This window comes from Mus musculus, chromosome 9 (assembly GCF_000001635.26).
Source record: "Mus musculus strain C57BL/6J chromosome 9, GRCm38.p6 C57BL/6J".
NCBI classification, from domain to species: Eukaryota; Metazoa; Chordata; class Mammalia; order Rodentia; family Muridae; genus Mus; species Mus musculus.
The window spans coordinates 46,823,074-46,844,515 of record NC_000075.6 but is presented as its reverse complement, the minus strand read 5'-3'; the positions used below and the strand labels follow the sequence as shown (position 1 = coordinate 46,844,515).

At 46.4% G+C, this 21,442-nt stretch overlaps 2 long non-coding RNA genes across 7 annotated transcripts; both read right to left on the bottom strand.

Annotated features, from left to right (window-relative positions):
* Positions 1-256: 256 nt before the first annotated feature.
* On the bottom strand, positions 257-4,842 carry Gm39330. The gene is made up of 2 exons (XR_870714.2): positions 2,193-4,842; positions 257-1,360 (listed from the first exon to the last, which is right to left on the bottom strand). It is a non-coding gene; the product is annotated as a predicted gene, 39330 (long non-coding RNA).
* Positions 4,843-5,904: 1,062 nt separating this feature from the next.
* Positions 5,905-14,158, bottom strand: Gm31614. 6 transcript variants are annotated; one of them, XR_003948151.1, is made up of 5 exons: positions 13,359-14,158; positions 13,088-13,138; positions 10,270-10,422; positions 9,369-9,481; positions 8,435-8,994 (listed from the first exon to the last, which is right to left on the bottom strand). It is a non-coding gene; the product is annotated as a predicted gene, 31614 (long non-coding RNA). The 6 variants fall into 6 exon arrangements; XR_001779158.1 differs by having other exon boundaries at positions 8,571-8,994; positions 13,088-13,229; XR_870713.3 differs by having other exon boundaries at positions 5,905-9,481.
* Positions 14,159-21,442: the final 7,284 nt, after the last annotated feature.

Below are 21,442 nucleotides of genomic sequence, written 5' to 3'. Positions count from 1 at the left end.
TCTGGCCCAACAAGTGCACTGGAGATTCCAAGGCTTAGGATAGCTTTTCAAGCCGTTGTAGAAGGTGCTGAACCTTGGAGAAGGCAGAGCCTCCTTTGGATCTTAGCTCTGGGTATCACTAGCTGGTGGGATGGTCTAGTTCGGTGAATCTTTGAGCTTGTTTTCTTTCATGTTAAGAAATAGAGAACTACAGGGTCTAGTTCAAGCTTGAGGAGTGAGTTCAATATGGTCAAATGAGTCAGATATACAGCAGATGTAATGTAAATGTTCTTTTTATTGCCCCTCCAACCTCCTGGATAAGATGCCTGGGGAGGGGTTGCCCAGGCTCCGCCTTGAAGAACATCGGGATTATAGAGCCCACCTCTGTGCAAAGATGGCCATTCCATTTGGAATGATCTAGTGGTCAGAATACTGAAGTAAGTCAAAGCCAGCCTCTCCATGATGCCTCAGTGAGCAGTGTGCTTCCTCCCACCAACACCATAAGACATGGGCGGAGGCACTGGCATATGCTCGCCGTCTCCTGTAATAGCCATTGCTGTCACCATCTGGACCCTCTCCATTCATCCATCACTCCATCCATTGACTCGCCGCCTCACTCATTCCATGGGTGACTAACCAGCCTTGACACTGTGACCAGACACAAGGCAGGAGTTCTTTCTGAATCAGGAACTCACCACAGACTTAGTTATCCCGGCCAAGCTTTGGAAACTTACTTTTGAACTCTCCTGAGGTTGAGCCAAAGCATGGGAAAGAATGAAAAAGCTTTGGCAGCACCTCTGGAGGGAAGGACATGTTCCCTGGGCCTCCAGAGAGGCTGTAGGTTGGTCGCAGAGGAAGCACAGATCTCAACTTCTGATTCCCAATAGCGACTGAACCCATGGCACATGCCGAGGAGGCGCTCTTTACTCTGAGATGAGCCAGCTCAGCCTTATTTGCAAAGCAGTCCCCAAAGCCTCCACTGGAAGTGGAATCTCACCATAAAGAATTCTTATCTTCTCATGTGACCACTTCCCTCTCTTTAAAAAAAAAATGAGTCTGAGTTAGCAGTGAGCAGCTTCCTCCTCCTTCCTCCCCTGCCTTTACCTGATATTATTTTGGCTGCTGATAATTACATTAGGTATAGCAACTGATTTTATGATGCTAATAATTATACACACTTACAAAACAGATGGGTCTGGGATCCGGAGGGGGGAGCGTTTATGGACTCGGAAATGAGACATTTTGTAGGTAGGAAATGGATAGTTATTTCCAGGTTTTATTGCTGTGTTCCATGGGCTTCTTCTTAAATCTTGTTGATAATACTTTGCCTGAATTGCCTTCCGTGCATTTTGTAGGGCTTAGCTCATCCATTCAGGGTATGCTGGGAACAGAACGTGACATTAACTGTCTGGACTGGAAGAACTCAGAAATGACATGGGAAAAGTCTGCCCACTTGGGAGAGACACACACCCCAAATAGAAGATGAGTGGCAAAGGGACAGCCAACTCTGTCCTGAGGCTGGACTGAGTCATAGAGTGCACAAATCAGAGGAACCCTCAGAAACCAGCTGGTCAGTGTTTCTCAAGCTAAGGGTCCCCAGAGCAGAAACAGGGTCCCAGTCTGGAAGCCTGCTAAAGATGCAAAGCAGGTCCTGCACAGGTCCAACCGTCCTTCATTCCAGGTGACTGCTGACTACTGAAGGTTACAGAGTCTCCCTGACCGAGGCCGGGGCAGTTGACTCAGTCAGCAAGGTGCTTACCATGTAAGCACAAAATCTAATTTTGAATCATCAGCACCCATGTAAAAAAGATGTATGTGGTGAACAACTATAACCTCATCCTGGTAAGGAAATGACAGGGAACTCCCTGGAGGTGGCTGGCCGGGCAGCCAAACTGATGAGCTCTAGGCTCAGTGAGAGGTGTTTGTCTCAAAAGCCAACGTGGAGCAATAAAGGAAAACTCTTAATATTAACTTCTGGTTATATACACACACAGAGGGGGAGGAGAGGAGAGGAGAGGAGAGGAGAGGAGAGGAGAGGAGAGGAGAAGAGAAGAGAAGAGAAGAGAAGAGAAGAGAAGAGAAGAGAAGAGAAGAGAAGAGAAGAGAAGAGAAGAGAAGAGAAGAGAAGAGAAGAGAAGAGAAGAGAAGAGAAGAGAAGAGAAGAGAAGAGAAAGAATTGGTCTGATCTGGTCAGCTCTGGCCTGCTCACTTACCATTTCAAATGCTCCTGCACCACCTTGAAGAGATCTGGTTCTATCATCTCTAAAATTCTTTGCAATACACAAGTAACAGGACCCAGAAACAAGGAAATGTACCTCTCTTCCTTCTACCAAAAAAAAAAAAAAAAACCTCTTGGGTTAAATATTAATAAAATAAAATAATAAATTTCCAGAAGCCATGCTTAGCCTTCCTGAGTCCTATTTCTGCCCGCTCCTTGGTGGTGAGTCCTCCTGACATTTGACCCTGATTTCTCTGCTTACTCTGGCTGTCATTTCTTTATTCAGTGGGCATCATTTTCTTCGGTGGGTGCTTTGGAAATAGATTCTGGGGGATACACAGCTTTGGGCTGAAAGGATATTATCTTCCGTGTCTTCTCTTCTCTACTATTCGGGACTTAAAGAAAGCTGCGTTCAAACCTGGCCAAGACTCCTTGCTGGACACAGGCATGGCAACTCTTCTGTTGCTTTTGGCTCTCCTGCCCAACCAGGTGGCTTTGTCACATCCCCCTAATTGGGAACACCCCATCTCCAGCCCCCAAACACACCCCTTGACCATCTGCCAGCTGATTGGGATCAGCCTCTTTCACATTCTGTCCCTTTTGGCATCTCCCTCTCACCTTCTTCAGTCCCCACTAGGTCCGTCTCATAGACACACATTGATAATGAATAAATCTCTTTCAGAGTAGGGAGTGGGCTGGCGTGTCCATGGGGAAGGCCCCGTAGACATGGACAGGATGGATGGCTGATGGGAGCCGTGCCGTCGGCTCTAATTAACGTATTGTTCTCTGGGCTCCAGCAGGGTTATGGATGAGCTCCGCAAAGCGGCCCACTTAACCTGAGCATCCCAGTCCCAATCTATTACTTTCACCACTGGCTTCAGCCTGCTGGAGAGAGAGAGAGAGAGAGAGAGAGAGAGAGAGAGAGAGAGAGAGAGAGGTTGTGTGTGGGCAAAAAGCCAAAGAACCTACTTTGAGGAGCTTCCAAGAGGTCCCTACTGCTTGCTTCTACTGACAGGTTAGCCTATGGGACATCTGGGGTTGTCCCCTAGGTAGGCAAAGAAAATACAACCAAATATGCTTGAAAATCTGAACTCAGTTCATGAACACATCGAGCTCTGCAGACAGACACAAGGAAACTGCAGGGCTTTTTGCCAGGGTTGCCTCCTATGTCTAGTTTGACCACAGCACCAACTCTTTCATTACATATCGCAGAGAGTCTGTGATCACTTGTGTGCCTACATACCTAAGGATATAAAGGATCATATACCAAGAGGCTTTCCAGAACAGAGGATATCTGGATACCCATAGGTGCCAACTTAAGAAGGAAAATGAGCAGGGACTAACCAGAGGTGGCACTGATGGGCAGGCAAGGAAGGCCACCTGGTCCTGGTCATAGGACCACAGGAGGATGAAAAAGGCAACACAGCAGGAGCCTTTGGTGTGTTTTAGAGGAATCAGGGATGCTCTGTCTGAACGGGCAATATGAGCACTCACTTCCAAGAAAAGCAGGCGCTCTGTTCATGAACTTGGACTTTATGGCAGGGGAGAGCAATAGCTTGTTGAGCAGAAGAGCAGTGTGGAGAGATTGTCTTGTGGCTGAGAAAGAAGGTGACTCTGTCGTGGGTATGCAGGAAGGGTGTGAGAAGAGACACCTGTGGTATTAGCTGTGATGCACAGTGAGAATAGGGGCTACTGTCTTCCATTTTTTAAGGGAAATGGTAGAGACACCGAATTCCAGGGACTTGAAGTGATGAGCTCCAAGTTACCAATTACAGACGGATCTTGACATAAATGTCTTCCAACTTCTAATGGGGGATGGTATCCAAGATTGTACTACCTGGATTATATGACCCAGTGTTCCCAAGTCTGTGGTTATCAACCAGATGAGCTACAAGAGCTACAGGCTTCCAGGTATCCCCAGCACAAAGAGGCTGCAAAGACTTTACCCACTCCTGACAACTTTAGCATCTGACTTTAGTTCTATCAGGGAATCCCATCCTGTTAGACAAAAGGATGGCCTCCTGTCTACCCTACCTCCAACCTTATGGCTGATGGGAACCACAGCAATGTGGTGGAAAGGAGAGACATTGAGATTAAAAGGTCCTGGACCCAAAGCCTCTTTACCTCTCAAATTCAGATATGAGCTGCCTACTATCTCTGAGGTATAAGGTTCTCAGTTAGGATATTGGCCTACTTACTTCATGAAGAGATGGTTGAGGTTACATAGAATGTGTATAATATAGCACACCGAAGCCAAAATAAACCATTAAACACAATAATCATGATTATTAATATTCTTATACATGAAAACATTTCTAGACCTAGAACCAAGAGCGGGGGCCAAGCTTTGTTGGTTAGCTAAGGCTTAGCTGTAAACTATAGAGTGGGAGATCACTGAGCCTAGAAGTCAAAGACCTGACTCTGAGAGTAGACTGCAGCTGTGTCATGCTGGGTATGGCTCAGCAATCTCTGTATTCTCCCCTTCTTCCTTCAAACTAGACTGTATAGCCCAGCCTCCTTGGTCATCACTATAGCCACATGGCTATATTCTAAGCTGTGGAATGTGAGCATAGATGACATGTGCCACCTCAAGGTGTTGCTAAAGAAGCATACCACATAGGAGCCTCGACTGCTGTTTTCTATCCACCTTTCTTTTTTTTTTTTTTTTTTTTTTTTACAGAGCAATTGTGATCAAAACTGCATGGTACTGGTATAGTGACAGACAAGTAGACCAATGGAACAGAATTGAAGACCCAGAGATGAACCCACACACCTATGGTCACTTGATCTTTGACAAGGGAGCTAAAACCATCCAGTGGAAAAAAGACAGCATTTTCAACAAATGGTGCTGGCACAACTGGCGGTTATCATGTAGAAGAATGTGAATTGATCCATTTCTATCTCCTTGTACTAAGGTCAAATCTAAGTGGATTAAGGAACTCCACATAAAACCAGAGACACTGAAACTTATAGAGGAGAAAGTAGGGAAAAGCCTTGAAGATATGGGTACAGGGGAAAAATTCCTGAATAGAACAGCAATGGTTTGTGCTGTAAGATCAAGAATCGATAAATGGGACCTCATAAAATTGCAAAGCTTCTGCAAAGCAAAAGACACCGTCAATAAGACAAAAAGGCCACCAACAGATTGGGAAAGGATCTTTACCTATCCCAAATCGGATAGAGGACTAATATCCAATATATATAAAGAACTCAAGAAGGTGGACTCCAGAAAATCAAATAACCCCATTAAAAAATGGGGCTCAGAGCTGAACAAAGAATTCTCACCTGAGGAATACCGAATGGCAGAGAAGCACCTGAAAAAATGTTCAACATCCTTAATCATCAGGGAAATGCAAATCAAAACAACACTGAGATTCTACTTCACTCCAGTCAGAATGGCTAAGATCAAAAACTCAGGTGACAGCAGATGTTGGCGAGGATGTGGAGAAAGGGGAACACTCCTCCATTGTTGGTGGGATTGCAAGCTTGTACAACCACTCTGGAAATCAGTCTGGCGGTTCTTCAGAAAATTGGACATAGTACTACCGGAGGATCCCGCAGTACCTCTCCTGGGCATATATCCAGAAGATGTCCCAACCGGTAAGAAGGACACATGCTCCACTATGTTCATAGCAGCCTTGTTTATAATAGCCAGAAGCTGGAAAGAACCCAGATGCCCCTCAACAGAGGAATGGATACAGAAAATGTGGTACATTTACACAATGGAATACTACTCAGCTATTAAAAAATGAATTTATGAAATTTCTATCCACCTTTCTAATTGAGATGCTCCAAGAACCCGGTGGGCAGCAAAGCCACAGACAGAAGCAGCCTGGATTCCAGGCGACTACTCAGGCAGAGCATCTTACCAACTCCCACTGAAGAGGGACAAGCTGGAGAAACTGTGCTACCCCATTGAGAACTGGGAGATGCTCATAACACTAGCCTACTGATAGACTCAAGTCATTTGCCTATTTTAAGACCCATAATTCTCACCTGTAAGATTGGCAGCTAACACCTGTTTCGTTTGCACTATGAGTGTAGCGATAGAATTGGATTAAAGAAGGAAGTGCCCATCTATGCAAGCAGCCAAGAATGAACTAATGTCAATAATCCCCACTGTCTTGTTCAATCTACCCCTAGAGTCACATCCTGAGCAACTCATCTGCTTCAAAAAGTTGAACGGGGGCGGGGGGGAGGGGGAAATAGAACTCATAAAACTGTGGTTCTCAACCTGTGGGTCGTGACCCCTTTGGGGGGCAAACAGTCCTTCACAGGGATAGCCTAAGACCATCTGCATATCAGATATTTATATTAGGATTGATAACAGTAGCAAATTACACTTATGAAGTAGCAATAAAAATAACTGTATGGTTGGGGGGGGGTCATCAGAACACGAGGACATGTATTAAAGGGTGGCAGCATTAGGAAGGTTGAGAGTCATTGGCACAGGAAGGGGCCACAAGAATTGATTATTTCCTTCTGCTTTCCTTTGGCAAAAATCAATCAATCAGTCAGTCAGTCAGTCACTTTCCCTGCATCCCCATTCCTCCATTCCTCTTTTCCATCACTTAATATCTACCCATTCAGGCTTTCTTAACTCTTTGAATGTGTGGTGAAAATTCTGGAACTTGGGGCTCTTCAAAAATATGCAAATAATATAGGAATATGTTTTTATTTTAACCTCCGGTGTGGGTTTTGGGGCTGCTTCAGATGGTCCATAGCAGCTGACTATTTGCCTCCAGCTCTAGCCAGGGCATCATTGTGCCAGCTACAGATAGTTTCTGCAACTGTATAAGGTTTGGAATTTCAGGGTATATAAATGCTAGGGCCCTGAGAGGCAAGGGTTGGTTGGTTGCTTGCTGGGTGTTGTTGGTTGATGTTGGTTGTAGTTTGTTAAGTAGTCAGATGCAAAGAAGAAGCAGCAAAAAGGAGAAATTAGATATTCTAACTGCAAAGATCAAATTTGCCCTAAGGAACTCAACACCCCTAATCAGCAGGAAGTAGTCTAACAATAACGTCTTTCCATATCCAATCCCCGGCTTTATTTGGGGTTCTCTTTCCTTTCTTCTCTATCCTTTTTCTCTCCCATCTAGTGTTAGGGGGTTGAAAAGATGAAAGAAAATGGGTAGGGAAGGGTAGAAGAGAAAAGAACCCGCAAAGTACCAAAGATAAGCTGCAGGGATGGACCCAGAGAGCCCAGCACAACTGGTCCTGCTGGAACCACAGGGAACTTGGAGTAAGGCATCTGTCACTCACCTTCTCAGCAAAGAATCACATGGGGTGGGGGAGTGAAACCCAATGTTGATACATTTATTGCAAAAGTCAGTAGGGAGCCAGGCAGTGGTGGCGCATGCCTTTAATCCCAGCACTCAGGAGGCAGAGGCTGGCAGATTTCTGAGTTCGAGGCCAGCCTGGTCTACAGAGTGAGTTCCAGGACAGCCAGGGCTATACAGAGAAACCCTGTCTCAAAAAAAAAAAAAAAAAAGATCAGTAGGGATTCAGACTCCCAAGCACCCCACCCCATCCTTGGGGAGACACTGAGAGTGGACACTGGCTACCCAAAGAGTATCAGCATTGCCTTGAAAGGCACCCCTGCAGAAGAATATGCATGTACTGGGCACATATGAGTGACTATGAGGGTGTGATTAATATGTGTCAATACATGTTTGGGCACCTTAAAGATTTTTATGTGTATGATTGGGTCTCACTTGAGCTACACACACATATATGTACCAATGCATGCATGTGTTTGTGAGGTATATGCATGTGCATATGATTGAGATGTATCAGCACACACACATATGCATGTATCCCAATGTGTGTATGTGTTCGTGCATGCACACACATGGTTGGGTCTCTTTAGAGGTATACGCATGTAATTGTATGTTTGTGAAATGTGCATGTGTGTGCATCTGTGTGGATGTATTTAAAGTACTTGCATCCATATGTGTTAAAAGCTACATGCTTGTGCTTATATGGATGCATTTAAAGTATGTACACACACAGGGGAGTTTGAGTGTTTAAGGGGGCTGTACTGGCTAGTTTTGTGTCAACTTGACACAGCTGGAGTTATCACAGAGAAAGGAGCTTCAGTTGAGGAAATGCCTCCATGAGATCCAACTGTAAGGCATTTCCTCAATTAGTGATCAAGGGGGAAAGGCCCCTTGTGGGTGGAACCATCACTGGGCTGGTAGTCTTGGTTCTATAAGAGAGCAGGCAGGGCAAGCCAGGAGAAGCAAGCCAGTAAAGAACATCCCTCCATGGCCTCTGCATCAGCTCCTGCTTCCTGACCTGCTTGAGTTCCAGTCCTGACTTCCTTGGTGATGAACAACAGTGTGGAAATGTAAGCTGAATAAACCCTTTCCTCCCCAACTTGCTTCTTGGTCATGATGTTGTGCAGGAATAGAAACCCTGACTAAGACAGGGGGTATGGGTATATGTGCGTGGATATGTTTGAAGACCTTACACATGTGTTTGTGCATATTGCATGTGTGAGTGTGTGCATGCCTTGAGTAGGAGGTGACAGAAGGAGAGAGCAGCAGAAATACCTCTAGGCAAGACCTTCACACTCTCCCTTGAGAGGGTTCCCTGGAACAGCAGCAAATAGCAATGCTTTTACTCTCAACAATGGCCGGAGCCCCTCCTGAATCTATATCCTGGAGAATTTGGAGCGGCCACCCTGAAGAAGACACACTCTTTCCTCATGAATGTGCTCTGCTGCGCGGTGCAGCAGACTCTGGGCTCGGCTTTGCTCCAGGACCTGTCCCCTTAGCCCACAGAGAGAAGAGGACAGCCTGCAGGAAAGAACACGGGAGTCCTCTTAGGAACAAAGACAGCTTGGAGACCAGGTGGGTGGGGGAGCTGGAGCAGGAGAGCTGCAGGCCCTGGGAGGATCTCAATTCTCAGCCCTGCAGGAGGCCCAGGAGAATGCTGGCAGCCTGGTGGGCCTGCCAGGTTAGGAACAAGCCCCTGACACAGGGGTTTGCACAGGCGCACAAATGAAAGAGAATCAGAGGAGATGAAACCATACAAATTTCGGGTAATAGAAAGAGAGGAAAAAGACGTGCGTGTGGCCTGGGTCTCGGCTCAGAAAGGTCGATTCCAAGAAGACGCTGGCCAACTTTATATTACTTTTCAGAAAGCCAGTGAGCTGAAAAATAACTCTCACCTTTTTTTTCTATTATTATTCGAATCTTCAGAGTTTCTTCTTCACATTGTTTTCTGCATCTCACTTGTTCATTTCTCCCCAGCCTGATTTCATTTGGAGATTTGGCCTAGAGCCTGGAGGGGAAGATGGTCCCTCTTAGAGAATGCGTTTATTTTGACTCCTCAGCAGCCAGCCCCCTACTGCTGCTGCCCAGTCAGAGCATGGAGGCAGATGGCAGGGAAGGGGCTGTGACCTGACATAGGGAAGATCAAGGATAGACGAGTCGCAAGAACCTGTCTGCCCTTCATGGTAAATATGCATGTAAACATGCATGTATGTTTGTATAAACCTAAAGGTTTGTGGAAGAGCATACATGTGCCACAGCACATCAGTGGGTGTGGACGTTGTTAGGGTTACAGGTGAGTGTGAGAGACACCTCCAGCTATACATGCTGTATGACATGTGAGGGGGCATTTACATCTACATGTGTAGGTGTTTGTGTGGGTTTGACACACACACACACACACACAGACACAGACACACACACGTGCAGGTGGGAGGGACGTGGGGTGGCTCTCCATTCTGTCTCACAATGGCAGTGACTGACTCCTTCACCTTTGCCAAGCTCTGCGAGGCGCAGATGTTGTTTGAACCAGGGAAAATGTCAGCCCCCAGGAGGAGCCCAGCTTTAACTTACAGCAAGCCCCTAGGAAGCATGGCAGTGTATTCTGGGTATTGTGCTCTGGGTCCATTTGCATTTGTTCTTCCCAGTAACTAAGGGCTGGTGGGTGGTGTGAAGAAAGGGGCTCACTTCCTCAGTGTCTACAGCCCCTCCCAGCTTCCTTGAACTCCTCCCTGCTGTGCCTGACACCAAAGGATGCCAAGGGGCTGCAAACACTGATCAGCCCAGCCTTGCTCTTACCACTACAGTGATGGAGACTTGCTCTTCCTGGCCTGCAGTACCATCTTTTAAGTGAGAGGTAGGAGACCTCATACTGTAGAGAACAGAAGCTGGGCATTCACTGGGGCCCGGAACAGGCACATCTGGATTCTGACCATGGTGCTCGGAACTGTCCTATAAACAATGACAGAGCCAGAGTTATGCTATCAGTGGAATGAAAGGTACAGATGCCCCCCCCCCAAGCATGCACCTTCACTAAGCCCCTCGGTTGGAAGCTCTGCCTGACATTCAGCTCTTTCCCAGGGGACCTCAATGGTCTGTGCAGCAAGTCGGCGTGTAAAAAGAGACCCTTCTAAGGGAACTGCACTCCCAAGGCCCTGTCATCCAGAAGCCACCATTCATTAAAAACACCACACTATTTAAGCAGATGGGGAAGACTTGGTCAGCTATTCACATGGGGGCACAAAGTCAGTAAGTAGAAAGGCCAAGTTCAATTCCTGCCAGGGCTCTGCCATCATGGAGTCCTCTGCTAGGTAGAGATGGCATCTAGATGGGCCAAGCTAGAGGAGAGAGTGCCCAGTAAGAGGAAGAAGCCACACCTTAAACCTAAATTCCACCAGATCACCAGCAGTCCCAGGTCTAGGACATTCACAGAGAATGTGGAGTCATAGATGTGTCAGCTGCTGGAGACCCACAAACTGTCTTCCTAGCTTAACTCTAAACCACAATCAGGGTAAAACTGTAGAGTGTCAAGGGATATGTTGTTGGGTGTGACAAGGAGATGCTGTATGACCAAGCTGAAGCCACTTAAACTCAGCCTCTGCAAGATGGCCACATGAATGGGAGCATAACCAGCAGGGTCAGTGATATTTGAGCAAGGACATGAACACCTTTGACTTTGAGTGGGTAGATCTACTGCTTCAGGGACCAGAGTAACCTATAGGTGGGTCCAGCCAGAACCGCCTGTTCTTAGTCCTGGAGCTAAAGCCTTCGTCATCATGGGAACCCAAAGGGTCAAGACACAGAAGAGAATCTACTGAGGTAGGACTCCTGTGCTGTGTTGAATCTACTGCAGGTCCGGCATGGAAGTGTTTGCCCATCTTCCTGTCCAGGACCAGAAGCGGCCCACCTGCTACACTAGGAAGGCCATGGACGGCCCTAGGGAAGGTCTGAGTAAGGAGACACAGCCTAGGAACATTACCTTTTCCTTAGCACTTGGCTTCTAACCGCCCAGACAAGAGTTCCCCACCTTGCAGCCCCACCAACACTCAAGCATGATAATAGCAGCAAGGTCAGTCTTGCTCTGGGAGATGCGTCCTCATGTCAGAATCTGTTAAGGAACTTAGGTTCCCATGGCAATTAACTTGAATTTCTAGGGTGAGATTGGCCCACTCCATTCTATGTGAACTGGTGGCAGTGGCCCCATCTCCAAGGCATGTCAAGGAACTGAATGGGGTAATTGATGAATTCATACGACCCCTAGAGCCTAATTAGTCTAAAATGAACATAATAGCCCTAGCTGTGTGACCTTGTGCAAATTACTTAAACCTTCTGTGTCTCCATTTCCTTATCTAGAAAATGAGACTAATAGCAGTATCCACCTCATAGGGTTAAAGGGGGATTAAGCGGGATTAACGGGGGATTATGCAAGTTAATATTTATAAGGCACTTAAGACAGTACCTGCTACATGAGGAACATTGCAACATTGCGTGCCTTTCAGTTATAGCCTCACTGGGATTATTTTTGTTAGCTCAGCTCAAGGAGGAATGCTAGTCCATTTCACAGACTAGGAAGCTGGGGTGAGACATTGAGTCACTGGCCTGAGACTTGCACCTGAGCTTCTAACTACAAGTGAGGTTTCACTGTCCCTTTCGGTGGCTTTTCCTCTGCAGAGACTGCTAGGAGGATTCTGGAGTCCCTCTACAGCCAGCCAGGTTTTGCTCAGAGGAGACAGAAACATCTGCTTCTTTCAGACAATAGAGCAGAGTTGAGGAAATGGTTGGCTTGGGATGGATTCAGCTTCAAGGCTTTCCAAACATTTTAACATCAGCAGTCCTCCTCTGGGTCTCTGTCTATTGGTGAATGTGGAGGCTGTGGGTTAGCAACTGGAATGTGGGGAATGAATGTGTGTGCGCATGCATGACTGCATGTGTCAATGTGTGTGTGTGTGTGTGTGTGTGTGTGTGTGTGTGTGTGTGTGTGTTGAGTATATGTGTATGTATATGTGGTGTGAGTCTGTGTGTCTATTTGTGAGTGTGTGTATGTGCATATGTGTGTATGGTATGAGTGTGTATGTGATGAGTGCGTATGTGTGTGTGTGGTATGAGTCTGTGTGTGTATGTGTAAATATGTGTATGTGTATATGTGTGTTATGAGTGTGTGTGTGTGTGTGTGTGTGTGTGCTATGAGTGTGGGTGAGTGTGTATGCGTGTGTGTGGTATGAGTGTTTGTGTGTGTATGTATGTGTGGTATGTGTGTATGTGTGATACGAGTGTGTACATGTGTGGTGTGTGTGAGTGTGTGTGTGGGGGGGGTGTGAGTGAGTGTGTGTTTTGCTGTAATCTGCAAGTGGAAAAATAGGGAGCCCTGACACCGATATCATCTACAGGGCTCAGGTCACAGGAGCATTCAAGAAGGGTCAGAATGGATTGATGCCTTGCAAAGGCTCTCCCACAGGGGCTTGGCGAACCTTCTCCAGCCACCTCGACACACCCTGTCACAGTCACACACCCCTACATGCGAAAACACACACACACACACACACTTGTACACAGAAGAAATGATCAAGCATCAAGTATTCTCGCGTGCTACTTTATATGGCAAATAATTGAACTGTACCCTTGTGGTCTCGGTGAGGAGTTTCATCCATATTCATGCCTCTCTCGTTTCCTGTGGAAACAATACGCCAAGCATCCCAGCTCAACCACAAGCTGGAAATCTGAGGCGCTAACTCAGCGGGCTCTGGGTCCCCATCTTCTGCCTGGAGAGCATAGATTTAGACTGTGTGTGACTAGCAGGGAGGCTGCCAGTCCTGGACACTTTCCTGGCTTTTGTACCTCTAGGTCTCTGTCTCTACCCCTCTCCCCGCCCACCTGAGTGCACTCTCTACCTTCTCTTCTCTGTTTTCTTCTCTGCAATCCTTCATCTCTTCCTCCTGTCCTTCCCTTCCCACCATTCTCCTGCAGAGCCTCCTCAGACACAGTCTTCTGCCTTTCGGGCCTCCTCCTCCATCCAGCACTGGAAAGTTCCGGTCTACTCTGCGTTGGGAGTTCCAGTTTCCTGCCTGGCTAAAATGGGGAGGGGGTTGAGGCGCTTGGAAGCTGCTTTGGAGTGTGCGTGTCTATGAATACCAAGCATGTTAATAGGTTAAAGTAAATCTAAAGTAACATTTGAAAGCAGAGAGATGAAAGCAGATCACAGGCCAAAGATCAAACAATCTAGAGCCACTTCTAAGCCGTTTGCAGCTGGAGGTTATTAGCATTTGAGAGTGAAGAGCATTAGAGGGAGACAAGGGGGGAAAGTTGGAAGGAATTTTTGTTGTGGAGATAAAAACTGAAATAAATGACAGTGGAAGGGGAGAACTAGAAAGAGGCTGCCTTATTTAAAAAAAAAAAAAACCCAAAAACAACAACAACAACAACAACAACAACAAAAACGACATTGAGACAGCAGTGGGGAGGAAGCCCAGTATTTTTAGCTTCTTATGCAGTATCAGGTCTTGGTGCTGGCTCCTGAGACCTCCAGGCTGCCCTCTGCCTGTTCCTTCTCCTCCCTTTTCCACCCTCTCCTCCCCCTCTACCCTTCCTTCTTCCTCCCTTATTTCAACACTCCCTCCTCCCTCCCACTCCTCATCCTCTTCCCTCCCCACTCCAGACTTCTAGAATGAAGATGTCTGGTTCCTTCCCTTCCAGGCATGAGACAGAAGGCCCTTGCCTGGGCAGGGACTGGGGCAAAATGCAGGTTGGGGGGGGGGGGGCGGGGAAGGGGGCGGGGGGAGGGAAACTGGGCAGTGATGCTGGAGCCAGGCTCTTTGAACTCCCGGGCACACCAGGACATTCACCTGCCTGGTTAGGGGATTTTGTTCAGAATATTTGAATGGATGGAGCTAAGGGGGGTTGGTTTGGTGTGGTTCGGTTCGGTTCTGTTTGGTTTGGGGTTTTTTGTTGTTGTTGTTTTGTTTGTTTGTTTGTTTGTTTGTTTGTTTCTGTGTACGGACAAGCTTAGCTGCCTAGCCCCCAACCCAGCCCTGACTTTTCTGCTACCAAGCAGACTGAGGTCTCACACTCAGTAAGACAGACACCCTTCCCGGTAAAACCTCCTTGCTCTTGTGTCCAGGGCTCTGCCTGGCTCTGAGGAAGCTGAGGAAGGAAGCCGGTGGGGGTCTGTCTTCCAGGCTGTGTGAGGCTAGTGGGGAAGGTGGATGTTAGATCCACAGACTTCAGGTTAGAAATGGGGGGCCGACCATGGTCCTTTACCGTCGTTCCCTCCTAATGTCTCACTAGTGTAAGACTCAAGACACCAACATCCTATCAAGAAAAAGGAAGTGGAAATGATGGAAGTGGGGAGGAAATGCCTAATTTGGGGGAGATCTAAGCACAGGCTCAACAGGATGGAAGAAGTCTGAATGGCCGGCCGGCTCTCGGAGGAAAGCATGGGTGGAAAAGAAGCCTTGCCCTGTGGACCCCAGGAGGCCTGAGGAGTTAGATATGGCTGGCCTGGCTGATTGTGGGAGAGACAGAGGGCTAGGTCTGCAGGTTGATCACCTGGCCCATGCAGACAAGCAAACATCTCTCTTTCTGCCCTGGCTGAGTAGGAGGAGCTATTCTCAGAGGATGAGTAGAGAGGAGAACTGGAAGGCACTTTTCCAACAGAAGGAAGGCATCAGGGAATCTATGCACCACTGGGCCAGTATCGATCCCCTCCCCCAGCCAGTCTTTCAAGCTGGACACAGCTTGAGAAGCCAACCTAGTTGGCATAAGGAAAGAAAGGCACTACTAATTTAGGGTTGTCCTTCCAAGGAAAATCAGCTCCCTATCTATTCATCCCACCGTAAAACCCACCAGCAGATGGGACCCACTCATGCCCAGAGAACTTCAAGGCAGATTTTCTTTTTCTATTTTTTTTAATGCAGATAAGGCAGTAATGCACTACCTTTTATTTGGGGTTTAAGATTTACTTGTTTTGATTCGATGTGTACGTGTGAATACCTGCATGCATGTATGTGTATCTCTTGCATGCCCAGTGTTTGCTGAGACCAGAAGAGGGCATTGGATTGCCTGAAACAGGAGTGGCAGGCAGTTGTTCATCACTGTGAAGGTGTTGGGAGTCCAAGTCCCTTGGGAGAGCAGCAGGTGTTTCTAACCACTAAACCATCTCTTGGATTTCCCAATCAGGTTTTCTTCATAACTCCTTCACTCAGGTATGGGCAACCAAGGAACTCTTATTATAGATCTTATCATATGTTATGTAAAACATGATGCCACTCAGGCTGAAAGGAAGAGAAGGAAGTTAGAAGAAGCTGAGACAATAGAAGAGTAGAAGGAAACTTGAAGCACACAGTTGGCAAGATGTAAAGTGCTTGCCTTACAAGCATGAGGACCCGAACTTAATCATCAAAAGCACATATAAATATATATGTGTGTATGGGCATAGCGGCAATAGCTTATAATCCCAGTACTAGGTAGAAAGATATAGGCAATCCCTAGGACTCCTGTCAGTAAGGTTACCATCCTCTTGGTAAGCTACAGGCCAGGGAAAGTCCAGGTCTCCAAAATAAGTGGATGGTGCCTGAGGAATGACACCCAAGGTTGTCCTCTGGCTTCCATATGTATGTATACACCCGTGCATGCCCACCCACAGATACATACCACAGACATGTACAAATGTACATAAATACATACACACACACACACACGTATTCATGTATGTATACATAATGTCCTCACAGAAATAAAAGCAGAGCTCCCACCTGAAATAAAAAGCAGTGGACAGGAGACAGAGAGGCAGAGAGGCAGAGTGGCAGAGAGATCACAAGATAGGTGTAGATTCGGGCTATCCTACATGGCAATCAAAGCACAGGAGAGAGCTCCCGGCTATTAAAAGTGATAGCAAAAATTCAAAATTCAATAAAAGGTTTGAAAGATAAAATAGATGAAATTTCCCCAAAAGTGGAACAGAAAGAGAGAGAATATGAGGCAGAGAAAGGCAGGTAATGGCCAAGAAAATGAGAACATTAGAGTATCCGTTCAGGAGGGTGGTCATTTGACCGTTAGGAATTCTAGAAAGGTTCAGAGAAAATGGAGGGATAATTATCAAAGAAATAATAGAAGAAAATTTTCCCAAGCTGAGAGATGTTGGTCTGCAGATTGAAAGGGTCGTTAAAGGGCTAAGGTATATGATGGGGATGTCTCCCGCACCAGAGATGAGAGGCTCCGGAAAGCCCAGAGAAAGCTGCTCTCAACTGATGGAATGGCAGCTTCTCAGGGGAAAATAAGTTATAGATTACCTAACACATCTGCTCAGGTAGCAAATAAGGACGATAGAATTTTCTTGTTCTGTTAAGTCACTGTGTGTGTGTGTGTGTGTGTGTGTGTGTGTGTGTGTGTGTGTGTGTGTGTTGCATGGTAAGAGAAAAAAGAAAAAAGAACCTAACCAGAAATGAGGAAGAGAACAAGCTTGTCCAAGAAGGATCATTGCACAGTGCTGTCTCAGGAAAGAACATTTGGTTTATCATTGTGTATGAAGATGATACTGACTGAAGTTTGCAAAACGTGGTGTAAGTATATTATTGGAAAGACATCAAAGCTATGAGCTAAGACCTTTTTAAAATACGGGGCCTTACTTTGTGACCCAGGTTGAGTTGGACTTCACTCTCAAAGTCATGGCAAGCCTTGTGAGTCAACCTGAGCTGAGATTTGAGCCATAAGAGGAAGTAGATGGGGTCAAAGACTGTTCAGTTATATTTGATGTAAGAGAAAGAGGGGGGACAGAGATAAGGGCACACAGAAAGAAGGACACACAAAGAGAACACTCATTAATGGCCACCTGCTTCCTAAGGTAGCGGTTGGTATTCTCTGAGATGTATAAGAAAGCCCTTGGGTGATGGTGCACTTCTGATTTTTGTGACAGTCTAGTTACATAGTCAGATGTATTTCTCTGAACTCATGGATTGGTACACTCATGCTCTACACATTCCATTGCACACAAAATTTATCTCAAAAGAAAAATGAAGCAAAATAAACCAGAAGCAAATATTGGCCTCTAATGAAACACAAGCTGAAGTTTCTGAAGATAATGGACATTTGTATTTGCAGCTGACTGACATGAAACAAAGTAGGACAGCTGGGGGGATGGGTAAACCAGTGGGTGGGTAGATGGAGAGGTGAGTGCCTGGGTGGATGGATGGGTGCATGGGTAGATTGAGAGATGAGTGGGTGAGTGGATGGATAGGTGGATGAATACATGGATGGATGGCAGATGGATGGATGAATGGGTGGATAGATGGATTGAGTGTGTGTATGTGTGATGAATGAGTGGATGGATGAGTAGATGGATAAATGAGTTGATAGATGGGTGAGTGAATGGATGGATGGATGGATTAATGAGTGGGTGAGTGGATGAGTATATGAATGGACAAATGGGTGGATAGATGGATTGAGTGTGTCTATGTGTGATGAGTAAGTGGATGGATGGATGGATGGATGGATGGATGGATGGATGGATGGATAGGTGGATAGATGAGTGGAAGAGTATATGAATGGACAAATGGGTGGGTAGATGGATTGAGTGTGTGTATGTGTAATGAGTGAGTGGATGGATGAGTAGATGGATAAATGAGTTGATAAGTGGAGTGAATGGAAAGATGAATGGGTGGGAGGGTGTGTGTGTGTATGGATGTATGAGTGGGTGAGTAGATGGGTAGATAGGATGGATAAATGAGTAGATAATTTTAAAAATGTGAAAAATGTTAATTGCAAAGTTCAGGGTTTATGGTTTTTCACCCAAAATCCTTTTGGCATTTCTATGTATTTAAAACTATAATAAAATAAAATAGATAATAAAATTTGGAGTTTAAAAAGCATAGTTTTTATAGTTTGTTATTTAAATGAAAAGATCTAGACAACAGGAAAACTATAAGAGTTTGGGTGATTGACACTCAAGGATGGGGGGAAAAAAAGAGCTATAGGCCAGTTAAATTTCCAGAAAAAAAAATCTTGCGAAATTATTTGATTTTAAAATTTTGTGTATAAGTAACCCCGGTTAAAGCACTAATCTGCAAAAGGAAAGAGAGCTTTTATATTGAGATGTCTATTAAATCACAAAAATGTACAATTTCATTCTTCGTGATTGTAATGAAAACCAAGAAGAAGGGGTCATGGTGGTGAGAGGTGCCTGGGGCTCCTTAGCTGAGAGTTCTGGAAGGCTCTGTGAGTAGGGACAGATACGTCCCAGACAAACAAAAAGAGAGTCAGAAAGGTCCAAGGCTGGACTAAGAAGGGCAGTGGACCAGGTGTACAGCAAAGAAGGGAGAGGCAAGGGACAAAGGGATACACTGAGTCTTAGAGCTCTAGGCTCTGCTTGGACAGCTTGGCCACAGTACAGTTCAGAGGACGCCTGTACTACTTACTAACAGAAGCTGATACTTTTTCATTTTTTTCCAATTTTACTTTGTGCTGATAATATTTATGGAAGTTTCTATCTGTGTGGCAGAGTCACAAAGATTGGAAAGGGAGCATTGAGACCATGCTGTGACCCTGGAAGTAGAGGAACTCCCAGAGCAAGGGCTATCTCTGTCTCTTCACACTCTCTTTTCTACACCCCAACTATTCACTTGCCCATGGAATCCCTGCTGGTTGTTTTAACAAGACTGTTAACTCAAATATCTCCATTCCTGATACCAAGGGTCATTTCCCGAGGGGACACAAGCATGGAGTCCAGGGAGACTGACCCTAGTACCTTTACAAGACTAAGATCTTCAAGGAGGACTTTAGGAAAGCCTTCTCTTGCCTTGGATAGGAAGAAGTTGTGGTCGGGGTCTGGCATCCAGATGGAAGTGGAGCAGAGCCTTCTGGGTAGATAAGAAGTGAAGAGACTGGAGAGAGAGGCCAGGTTCTGAGGCAGCTGAGGAGGTTCTGAGCTAGAGAGGTTCCTACTTCAGGCACAGAGTCTGAGGTGCTGGTGGTGAGAGACAACCATGCACCTTTAGCTGGCAAGCATCCACCCCTGTGACAGTGAGTGGTACCAAGCGGGGGCACCGTGGGCTCTGGCACAGAGCTGGCAGCTGCCACTGTGGAGATTTTTATGCTAATACCACTTGTCAAGCCATCAGCTCTCAGGGCAGGCAGCTGGACCTGACATGAAAGCATCTCGGGCCTCTGGGGTTTGTGTCCCTTGAGCCTCTGCCAGGTCCTCAGAGAAGGCCAACCCAAGTTCAAAGCTGACTTTCCAGGACGGGAGTAGCCACAAAGCAGAAGCTGTGCAGGGAGACCTGCCCTTGGGGACTACAAGGGGGAGGGGAGATCACTGGTCCTCTCCTGAGCTTCATTCTCTAAGGCTCCACTCTCTCTTAAAGCCCCGTTTATTAATAAATAAATAAATAAATAAATAAATAATAAATAAAATAGGAGATCAGCTTCTAGAATGGATGGTACACCTGGAGTTTCCTGATGGGATGGTCCCAGTCAGTCTTCCTCCTCTGAAACAGAACACCTGAGATTCTAATTAAGAAGGAAAAATGGTTTCTTTTCGGCTCATTTTGGGAATAAGATGGACCCCCTGCCTTGAGCTTGATTGGCAATGGTGTGAAGTGTGCTGGGGCCAATTGTTTACCTTGCAGCCAGAAATAAGGGAGAGAAAGAGGAATGGGAGACCCATGAAAGGCACAGCCACCAATGACTCCAGAGCTCTCTTGAGGGTCTAACACCTAAAGTTCTGCAGAGCATCCCAATAGTGGCATTCTGAAGATACGGTCTTTAATATATGCAGTTCTGGGGGATACTCCGCACCCAAACAGTACCAGAAGGTCATGGCAATTTCATTCTAGTTCATTTGGTTTGACCCCTCTGTCCCTGTCTGGGTAGAGAGAAAAGCATGGGGTCACTGTTGACTACATGAGCTTAGTCCTGTGATCTCCCTCACCCATGTGACCAGTGTCCACCTTCACATACTGTGTGAAGTGGCAGAAGTCTAGGTGTGGTCATCTACCAGATTCACATACTGTGCCTCCGTCACCATGCCGTGGTAAGAGGTATGGAGATAACTTGATATGGCCCTTGACATGAGGGGCGGGGGGAGACAGAGACAGAGAGACAGAGACAGACAGACAGAGTGTGTTCTGATGAGGAGTTGTGTGTGCTTCAGATCAAATGGCTCAGGACTTGGATAGGAAACGCCTAGTAAAGGATGAAGCGTCTCCAGCTGTCAACATCAAGAGCACCACCCGGGCCTGAGACCTGTAAGATTTTTAAGAACAACATCTGGAGCCGAGATGGGTAATGGAATTCCTAGGGGAAATCTGCTTTCTGCCATTTTTCCACAGAGTTGGGAAAAGATTGGGTGTCTTAGAAGTAGACAAAGCTGAACTCAGAAGCTGGAGACCCTGTGGTCCTTCCAGTTCAGTTCCCCCTGTGGGCTCCAATAAGGACTCTCCCCATCCCACGTTTCGGGTTTTTTTCACACATAAACTGGGTGCCATGGTCCTGAGACTGCTGTTTCTAAAGCTGCTGCTGACTCTTTCTTTGGAGTCCTCCCCCTGGAGCCTCAGCACTGTGGGGAGTGAGCTAGACAGGACACCAGCAGCAGGTGGAACCCTGGGGGATGCCTGTTGAAGAGAGAAGGCAGATGTCCTCTGCACCCACCCATGGCCACCAGCACTCTCCGAGGTGTGCAGGGAAGTTTCCTGTAATTGGTTTATAGATGGTTCGCTCAGCATTGTGTCTGGCCATAAAATATACTCACTTAAGAGTCTCCAAGGAGCTGAGAAACCTTCCAGACTATAACTCTGAGCTTCCCATCCCTCCTGCCTGGCCTGACACTGTATTTGGTGAGTCTGATTTGATTTTGATCTTAAATCTACCCTAAATGCCTCTGAGCAGTAGCCTTAGGGAGGACGTAGAGACAGGGAGAGGCCTATGGTGACTGAAAATTATGACTCATGCCCATTATAATGGAAGGGATGACTGCTCTGCACAGCCT